We start from the raw sequence: 11,000 nt of genomic DNA, 5'->3' as shown, positions 1-11,000 counted from the left end.
TTCTTCAGTTGCCCAAGTTCTGTCTGACTCTTTGTGACCTCACAGACTGAGCACACCAGTCCTCTCTGTCCCTCACCATCTCTCGGAGTTTGCCCAAGTTCATATCCATCGCACCAGCGATGCTATCCGGCCATCTCATCCTCTGACACTCTCTTCTGCCCTCAATCTTTCTCAGCATCAGGGACTTTTCCAATGAGTCAGCTGTTCACATCAGATGACCAAAATGCTGGAATTTCAATGTCAGCATCAGTCCTTCCAATGAGTATTCAGGGTCGATTTCCCTTAAGATTGACTGGTTTGATCTCCTTGCTGTCCAAAAGGCTCTCAAGAGTTTTCTACAGCACTATAGTTCAAAGGCATCGATTCTTCAGTGCTCCACCTTCTTTACTGTCCGGGTCTCACAACCGTATGTGACCCCTGGGAAGACCATAGCCTTGATTATACGGACCTTTGTTGGTGGAGTAATGTCTCTGCTTTTCAGAACCCTGTCTAGGTTTGTTATAGCTTCCCTGCCACGAAGCAAATGTCTTCAGATTTCATGGCTGCATTCACTGTCCGCAGTGATTCTAGAGCCCAAGAAGAGGATATCTGTCACTACTTCCACATCTTCCCCTTGTATTTGCCGTGAATTAATAGAGTTGGATGCCATGATCTTAGTTTTTTCAATAGTTTTAAGCCGGCTCTTTCACTCTCCTCCACTTTCATCAAGAGCCTCTTTAATTCCTCTTCACTTTCTGACAGTAGAGTGGTATCACCCACATATCTGAGGTTATTGATGTTTCTCCCACCTATCTTGACTTCAGCTTGTAACTCATCCAGCCCAGCATTTCTCATGAAGTGCTCAGTGTATGGGTTAAACAAACAGGGTGACAGCAGACAGCCCTGTCATACTCCTTTCTCAATCTTGAACCAATCGGTTGTTCCATACAGGGTTCTAACTGTTGCTTCTAGACCTGCATACAGGTTTCTCAGGAGACAGGTAAGATGGTCTGGTATTCCCATCTCTTTAAGAGCTTTCCACAGTTTTTTATGATCCACACAGTCAAAGGCTTTGGCATAGTTGATGAAACAGAGGTAGATGGTTTTTTTTTTTTTAATTCCCTAGCTTCCTCTATGATCTGGTGAATGTTGGCAATTTGATCTCTGGTTCCTCCTCCTTTTCTAAATTCAGCTTGGACAGTTGGAAGTTCTTGGTTCGTATAACGCTGAAGCTTAGCATGAAAGATTCTAAACATTGACCTTACTAGCATAGGAGATGAGTGGCATTGTCCAATGGTTAGCACATTCTTTAGTATTACCCTTCTTGGGAAAAATGACCCAACAATCCCACTCCTGGGCATATACCCTGAGGAAACCATAATTGAAAAAAGATATGCACCCCAGAGTTCATCACAGCACTGTTTACAACAGCTAGGAAAGGAAGCAACCTAGATGATCATTGACAGATAAATTGATAAAGAAGTATGGTATGCATGCAAAATGGAATATTATTCAGTCATAAAAGGAACATATTTGACTCACTTCTAGTAAGGTGAATGAACCTAGAGCCTATTATATAGAGTGAAGTAAGTCAGAAAGAGAAAGACAAATATCATATATTAGTGCATATATTGAAAGCAAAGAAGAAGCGTGCAGCAGAGGATGAGATGGTTAGGTAGCATCACCAATGTAATGGACATGAATTTGAGCAAACTCCAGGAGGTAGTGAAGGACAGAGAAGCCTGGCATGCTGCAGTCCATGGGGTTGTAAAGAGTCAGACACAACTTAGCAACTGAGCAGCAATGGAATCTAGAAAGATGATACTGATGAACCTATCTACAGGTCAGCAATAGAGATGCAGACATAGAGAACAGATTTGTGGACTCAGGTGGGAAAGGAGAGGGTGGGATGAATTGAGAGTCTAGCATTGAAATATATACATTACCATATATAAACTTAGATAGCCAGTGGAAATTTACTGTATGATGCAGGGAGCTCAAATCCTGTGCTCAGGGACAACCTAGGGGGCTGAGATGGGGTGGGAGGTGGGAGTAGGTTCAAGAGGGAGGGGGCGTATGTATACTTATGACTGATTCATGTTGATATATGGCAGAAACAAACACAATATTGTAAACCAATTATCTGCCAATTAAAAATAAATACATTAGAAAAAGGTGATATGATAAACAAAGCCTTCTGTATAAGCCATTTTGATCAAGTATTAACTAATATCATGCTTGTGCTCAGTCCATAAGTCATGTCTGACTCTTTGTAGCCCTATGGACTGTAGCCCTCCAAGCTCCTCTGTCCGTGGAATTTCCGAGGCAAGAATACTGGAGTGGGTTGCCATTTCCTTCTCCAGTTAACTAATATATTCCATTATTAATTCCATATTTACTGTGGTTCACATCTTTAAATAGTGTATATATGCTTTATATGACTGATATTTGATCTTTAGATAGTCATATCCACCTGTGAAACCTTCTTATAACAACAGTATTTTCATAGTAACTTAGTAACTTTTCTGATATTTATTATAGAATTTACCATATTACATTATAATTAATAGTTTAAAAGTACATTTATTCTTAATTATCACTTTTATTTATTCCTCCACTCTATAAACATTTATTGTATGAGCTATAGTGTTAAGTAGTCTTCTGGAAAGTTATTGAATAAAGAAAAAAAACATTTACCTCTCTAGTACGTATAATAATATTTTTGAAAAGGTGACTGGAGACATATAAATAAATAAATTTACAAATTTGCATTATGTGGTATCTTTCTGCATGGATATGAAGTTCTTTGTTTTAGTAATCATTAACAAGAAGAAAAAATGTTTGTTGTTGTTGTTGTTAAACAAAATATCATATGCCCAACAATGAAGTAGTAATGACAGGAAAGATCAAATTTATGATGAAATTCTTAACCCTTAGCTAATTCTTTATTTCCCAGAAAATAGTGGTAGACTATTTTGGAATTTTCTATTTTTAATTTGATTTTTAGTAATCACTAAAAGCAGCTGGCTTATCTATATCCTCATTTCCCCTTAATTCTACACACTCTCCCAGCAACTTATTTCAGTGAAAAAAATTATCTGATTGCACAGTGTCTTTATTACATTTTGCAACTTAGACATCAAACAAAGAATTTGGGGATCAGAAACCAAAAGCAAGCAAAATATGAGGCACAACGAAAAGATCATTTATATTGAGAAATATAATTGGCAAAACTATTTACATATAAATATTTTTATCCAAAATATGTTTCTGACATTCATTAAAAATAAGACATTTCTCAAAATACTAGCTGTGTACAATTACCAATGTTAAACACAGTTAAAAATACCAAAACAGTTCCTAAAATATTACTTTTGAATTAAAAAAATATATATACACACATATACAGTCATCAAATAAAGCCTGTAGTCTTCATTAATTATACCCATAACTCTATGTTGGTGTTAGTTAGGCCTCTGTATCCAATCTCTTTAGAATAATACTTCATCTGTGCCCAGTAGCTTCAAATATTATATATTTTTATAAATGACAAATATTTTCTAATGTATCTGTGCCGGACAATATTGGCATCAGCAGTCAATTGTCTACTGAATCTCTCATTTGTGCAGGTTTTTCACATCCATTAGTTCTTCCCATATTCATCTCCTAAAATTTGCCCTTCCATGACATTTTCTATCTTACTAAATAGTTTCACTTTTCATATGAGCACTCAAATCAGAAGCCTATGATTTACTAAATTCCCTTCCCTCAAGACCTTAACTAATACATGAGGAAACTGGCCAAATAGCATTACACCAAAAGAGGCGCAACAGTACTGCAACAGGCATTAGCTATAGAGCCAGAAACAAAATCCATTACTTTTATGTGTAGCTCTAATCTTCCACTAAGCAGCTGTGCAGATATCAATTCTGTTTCTCCTCTTCTAGCTTTTAAAATTTTTATAAAGTGTTTGGGAACATGCTAAAGCACATAGCATGTGGTGTCTCTAAACAATGTATTCTGTCAGTTCTAAATCCCCTCGCCATCTTCCTTGGTAGGGCACCATGCTTGCTCTTGGGACCTCGACAGTCTTATGCTTCATGGGAAGCTGTGTCTCTCCATAACTTAATGTAGTGAATCAGGGTTAGTAAAGCCAGTGAGATGATCCCACCCTCCATCTGCGTAGTTTTGAAATAGGAATATACTATAGTTTTGATCATGTGTTGTATTCTGATAAAAGATTCTGGGTAAAAAAAGCATTGTATTAGTGAATTGCATTATTGTAGAAGACTGTAAAGGAAAAAAGCAGGAATTGTATTTGAACCTGAAGTAAGAATTTTACATAAGAAGATAATTTATGAAAATGTATTTATGTAAATAGATCATATCCATGTATCAATAATAGATAAATAAAATTTTATGTAAATAAATATGTATATTTATTTAGATAACTAGAGAAAAGATTTATGGGGAAGGAGCTCTTAAAGTAAGTTAACCTGCTTCTTAAATCAAAGAACACAGAGATGGAGCGTGGGAAAAAAAAAAACCTGAGGCAAAAAGTAAAAAAAAAAAAAAATATATATATATATATATGTATATATCATGAATCCAGTCTAGATGTTTAAAAAAGAACAGCTTCAAAAATGTTTATGGTAAGGGAGAAAATAGTGTTATCTTGGTAATACCTCCTCCATTTTAAGTTGATGACACTAAAACTTAATGTTTTTAAGTGACATTAGCAAGGTTACAGAATGAGGAAATTTTTGTGAAACTTAGAACTGAATATCACCATACTATTGTTCTTTAAATTTAACAAAAATCACAGTGATGCAGACTGAGCAGAATGAGAGATGAAGGAAAGAAAGCAAAGTGAACAAACCACTTGACATAGTTACGCCTGATTTAGGGCCTTGATTAAGTACATTAGTGGAAATTAGAGATGGAATATAAAGGATGACTTTTTGATACAAGCTAATGATGAAAAGGCAAGAGTTAGACTAAATGCATAGGCACAGTTTGGTTAGAAGAGTCTATGATGTGAAAGATGATATTTCCAAGAAAAATGACTTATTGGGGGCAAGAATGATTGTATCAAATTTAGTTTTAATACATTTTGTCGTAAATGCAATAGAAACATATAAAAATAAGAGATACATATAAAGATGAAAAACTTTAAATTTCCATTTTAGTCTCACTTATCCACTCACAATTAGACATGCCAAGAATAGTGCCTGACAAATACTATATCTTTATATTAGTTACATAAAAGAATTTCATTACTAATAGTACTATTGTAACAGTGATTAAGCAACAGAGCTGGCATGTAAGTTTCTGCACTCCCAGAGGACACTTAGTAAAAATGATATATGACAATAAAAGAAAATTCATGAAATGATTACTGATTTTCTAGGACCTTTGTGTATTTTGTATATGAGAAATTTGTCACATGGGCAGTTTATATATTATATGTTTAATTTGCCTTGTAAAAATTATTTGTTCATTCCAAAAAAATGTACAACTTTCATTGTAATCAAATTTATAGAAACTATTTAATGAGCAGTTTTGATCCCTTAATCATTTATGGATTACCTCTATGGTTAATTATTATTTATCATATGGAATGACCTGAGAGTACCTGGAATCTGAGAATGAAAAAGTGAAGAGATCAGTAGAGAATAAATAGTGAGGAAAACAGTAGAAGGCTGTCTGGTTTCTCTTAGAAACCCTTACTAATGACCTTTCATCCTGGGAATCTGGCCTTTCTACTACTGAGGTGTTCTGACACTGCCAATTGCTCTTCTCAGGTGCCTCTTTTTCATTAAATGCTTTCAGAAACTACTTTTACTAGAGTTCAATCTAAAGTAGTTTCAGAAAATATGAATAGAAATTCACAAGAGGAGGAATGCAAATACTCTGAACTGAGATGCAATAAGACTTTGAATTCAACATTTCTTAAAGCTCTTTACAAACATTAGCATCTGTAATTAATCCCCTCAATTTCCCCATAAGTCATATTTCATTATCCTTGATTTACAAGCATTAAACTAAAATATTAAGGAATGAAGAGCCTGCATTGTCAGACAAATCTTTTTTAAGCACTCCTTTCAGCATGTATTCTCCTTAGGAGCACATTTTCTCCCACATCATTTCTAATTTTTTTTTAATTTCTGCCTCCCCAATTTAATTTCTGATGACCTAATCTATAGGTCCTAATAGTACCTATCACATGACTCTCAGTGTAAGAAGTAAAGTCTCTTATTGTTCCCTGGACATATTATTATATATAATATTTTCTGGTATCAACTTCCTTCAGCTTTCTACACTATCATACAATGAATTTCCTGTATAAAAGAATCTGTTTCTAACATTCCCATTGATATCTTTCACTTATTGCTTAAGTAGTCTTGGTAAGTATGAAGGTATCTTTTTCAAATCAGCTCAGTATAATATTGACTATTGATTATATGGTCAGTTATCTTCAAGGTGTTACTACAAATATCTTGCTTCATTTTCACATAATCTCTAAAAGTAGGTATCATTGTTGATTTACAAAAGAGAATAAATTTATTTTGTGTCAGATATGCAAATCTTTTAATTCATGGAATAGATAATCTTATAGCTTTCAAATCCTGTGTGTACAACTGACTGCAACAATTAGTGAAACTTCATAGTTTAGGAGTATACACAGATACTTGGACTGATTACACTGAAAGTAGCTACCAGTAAAACTCAAAATAGCAAGATTTTTATTATAGATGTACCAGTTTCCTAGCGGGCCATAGCAGAGTACCTCAGACAGGATGGCTTATGAAGCAGAAATATATTTTCTCACAATTCTGGAGAGTAGAAGTCTGAGATCAAAATGTCTTTAAGGTTGATTTCTTCTGATGCCTCCTTCTTGACTGGAGATGGCCTTCCCCTCTCTGTCTTCACATGGTCTTCCCTCTACACGTGTGTGTATGTGCGCTCAGTCATGACCACCTCTTTGCTGCCCCATGGACTGTACCTGCCAGGCTCCTCTGCCGGTGGAATTTTCCAGGCAAGAATACTGGAGTGGATTGCTGTTACCTACTCCAGGGGATCTTCCTGACCCAGGGATCAAACCCACAACTCTGGCCTCTCCCACATTGACAAAAGGAGTCTTTACCACTGATGTCACCTGGGAAGCCCTGTCTGTGTCCTGATCTCTTATAAAGACATCATTCAGAAGATTAGGGCTTTACCTGATGATCTTCTTTTCACTTGATCACCTTTTTAAACATGCTATCTCCAAATACAGACATATTCTGATGTACTGAGGATTAGGACTTCAACATATGTATCCTGGGAGGATCCAACTGAGCCCATACCAACTACAACCAAAAAAAGTAGTAGTTAATATAAATTTAACCTTACACCAAAGAATAATTTATATACTGAGACAATTTGGGTAAATGTTCTCACTAAAGAAGTTTTTAATATAATCATTCTGTGAAATACAGATATGCCAGAGAAGATAAATTCAGAGAGAAATTGATGTAGTAAGAGTTAAATTTATGCCAGCATATATTTTTTTTTCAGTTTTGTACAGAAATACAGTTCCAGTTGGCAGAAGACCAAAAAAGGGAGAAAACTTAGGATGTTATTTTGCTTTTGTTCATTTATCCATCTGTCTACATGAACCTTATGACATTGTTTTCCAAATGGAGGCCTTCTAATGCCAGAAACATGGTACTTGGACTGAAATTATCAATGCTTAGCCAGTTTCAGTTTAAGAGAAGATAATAATACTGGAAAGTTCCATTTCTTAAATATACCCAAAACTAAAATCTTTAGTAACATTGCTTTGTATAAACATTTTAGCCTTTGAATCCATATTCTATTGTGCTTCATATAAGTACAGACGTAGTCTTTTTTTTTTTTTTTTTGGAGGGAGGTGGTTCATTCAAATATACCCAGCGTTACTGAGGCTACTATATAGCATTTTGAAGCATTACTTTTCACACCAGTTCAATACAAAGCCAAAAAAAGGATTCGTTTTGTTGTTCAGTTGCTCAGTCGTGCCCAACTCTTTGTGACCCTATGGACTACTGCACGCAGGATTCTGTGTCCTGCACCATCTCCTGGAGATTGCTCAAACTCATGTCCACTGAGTTGGTGATGCCATCTCATCCTCTGTCGTCCCCTTCTCCTAGTGGCCTCAACCTTTTCTGGCATCAGGATCCTTGCCAATGAATCAGCTCTTCACATCAGGTGGCCAAATTATTGGAGTTTCAGCTTCAGCATCAGTCCTTCCAATGAATATTCAGGGTTGATTTCCTTTAGGATTGACAAGTTTTATCTCCTTGCTGTTTAAGGGACTCTCAACAGTCTTCTCTGGCACCACAGTCTGAAGATATCAATTCTTTGGTACTCAGCCTCTTTTTATTGTCCAGCTCTCACATCTGTACATGACTACTGCAAGAACCATAGCTTTCACTAGACAGACATTTTTACACAAACTAATGTTTCTGCTTTTTAATACACTGTCTAAGTTTGTCATTGCTTTTATTCTAAGGAGCAACTGATTTTTAATTTCATGGCTGTAGTCACCATCCACAGTGATTCTGGAGTCCAAGAAAATAAAGTCTGTCACTGTTTCCATTGTTTCCCAATCTATTTGCCATGAAGTGATGGGACTATATGCCATGATCTTTGCTTCTTGAATATTAAGTTTTAAGCCAGCTTTTTCATTCTCCTTTTTCATCTTCGTCGAAAGACTCTAGTTCCTCTTGACTTTCTGCCATTAAGGTGGTGTCATCTGCATATCTGAGGTTATTGATATTTCTCCCAGCAATCTTGACTCCAGCTTGTGAGTCAACCAGTCCAGCATTTTGCATGATGTACTCTGCATATAAGTTAAATAAGCAGGGTGACAATATGCAGCCTTGACATACTCCTTTCCCAATTTGAAACCAGTCCATTGTTCCATGTCCCATTCTAACTGTTGCTTCTTGACCTGCATACGGGTTTCCCAGGAGGCAAGTAAGGTGGTCTGGTATTGCCATCTCTTGAAAAATTTTCCACAGTTTAGTTGTGATCCACACAGTCAAAGGCTTTAGTAGTCCATGAAGCAGAAGTAGATGTGTTTTTCTGGAATTCTCTTGCTTTTTCTATGATACAGCGGATGTTGGCAATTTTGATCTCTGGTTCCTCTTCCTTTACTAAATCTAGCTTGAACTTCTGGAAGTTCTTGGTTCATGTACTGTTGAAGACTAACTTTGAGGATTTTGAGCATTACCTTGCTAGCATGTGAGACAAGAGCAATTCTTTGGTACTTTGAACATTCTTTGGCATTGCCTTTCTTTAGAATTGGAATGAAACCTGACCTTTTCCAGTCCTGTGGCCACTGCTGAGTTTTCCAAATTTGCTGGCATATTGAGTGCAGCACTTTCACAGCATCATCTTTTAGGATTTGAAATAACTCAGCTGGATACATTAGTTGTGTGTTATTTTTTCTTACATTTTATTTTAAATTAATTCATTTGAAAGTAACAAATATATCTTTCTTAATCAAAATTCAGCACTTTGCTTGACGTTTTTGAGTAATATATCAATTCAAACTGTCAATATTATTGTATTATTATGTGGCCAATTGATAATTTTATTTGATTTTTTGTGTCTTTTTCAGCATCTCAAACCATAATATTTACTAGTAGTATGGTTGCATTAATTGTTGAAGCAACAATGTCTACTAGTAAATAATACCTATTTATATATATATATATTAATGTATACACATTTTTTTCTAAAAATAAATATATTGTGTATTTATCATTTTTGTTTTATTATTAAAGGGAATATATATATGATATGTATAGTTTATATATGCATAATATATTATATGTATTTTTAGATCATACTGCTTATATATGTATATATTTATATCATAAATATAAAGTATACATATACAGTATATTTTAAAGTATTTAAATAACACTATTTTTCTTCATCTACATCTATATAAGATTTCTTCAATCTACAATATTTAACAACTTTATGGATTATAAATTATTTAACTATTCATACAGTAGACAAAAGATCACTATTTATTCCTATTCCTAGCACATAGTTTTATATAATTGAAATCATTCTTTATGCCTCCTATTTTTATTTATTATTATTTTTCCCAAATACAAATAAATAATTGCACTTATAGCTAGTATAATATGATTGTAACATAGCAGAACATCATTTTCCTGTCTTTTTTGACTTCATGTTTATAACATGATTATATATGTTATAAATACATAGCAATACATAGATATACACAGTAATGATATCTTACAGTGAACAATGTTGAACTCGTGATCTCTGAAGATTTAACTTTGGTACCAGGAACCAGGCTAGATCACTCAAGGGCTTTTGTATAGCAGAGCTTTATTAAGGTATGAAAAGGGACGAAGAAAGCTTCTGACACAGACATCAGAGCATTGATGGAGAGTGCCCCCTCGCTAGTCTAAGCAAGGGAGTTATATTCTTTTTAATTGCTTACTACAATAAATCAAAAGAATGTCTCAAGTTTGTAAAGATCTTACTAGACCCACTCCCACAATTTGCATTTTAAAGTGACAGGATTAATCAGAGGTTCTCAAGAAGGAGAAACTGTCTATAAGTAGGATACATTGTTGTTATATAATCCTTACTAAGGAATGCAGAATAAAAGTTTGTCCTTTGCACCTCCTTGAGAATTCCAGACCCTTATCTCCTTCTTAAGAGCCCCAGAAGCCTTTCTCCTCCTTGGGGACCCTGGACTTCTTATCAACCTGCCAAGAAATTGGCTGTCTTAGTAATATCTATTACTAAGAGTGACAAGCGGCGGCAGCACTGAGCTGGAGCAGCAAGCGGCCGAGAGGAGATACCCCATGTTCAAGGTAAAAGAAACCCCAGTAAGATGGCATGCCCTGAAAGAGGGCATCAGAGGGCAGACAGACTGAAACCACAATCACAGAAAACTAACCAATCTGATCACATGGACCACAGCCTTGTCTAACTCAATGAAA

This window comes from Cervus elaphus, chromosome 17, assembly GCF_910594005.1.
Source record: "Cervus elaphus chromosome 17, mCerEla1.1, whole genome shotgun sequence".
In the NCBI taxonomy this organism is placed as follows: domain Eukaryota; kingdom Metazoa; phylum Chordata; class Mammalia; order Artiodactyla; family Cervidae; genus Cervus; species Cervus elaphus.
The sequence above is the reverse complement of the archived record's forward strand: the minus strand, read 5'-3'. Positions refer to the sequence as shown.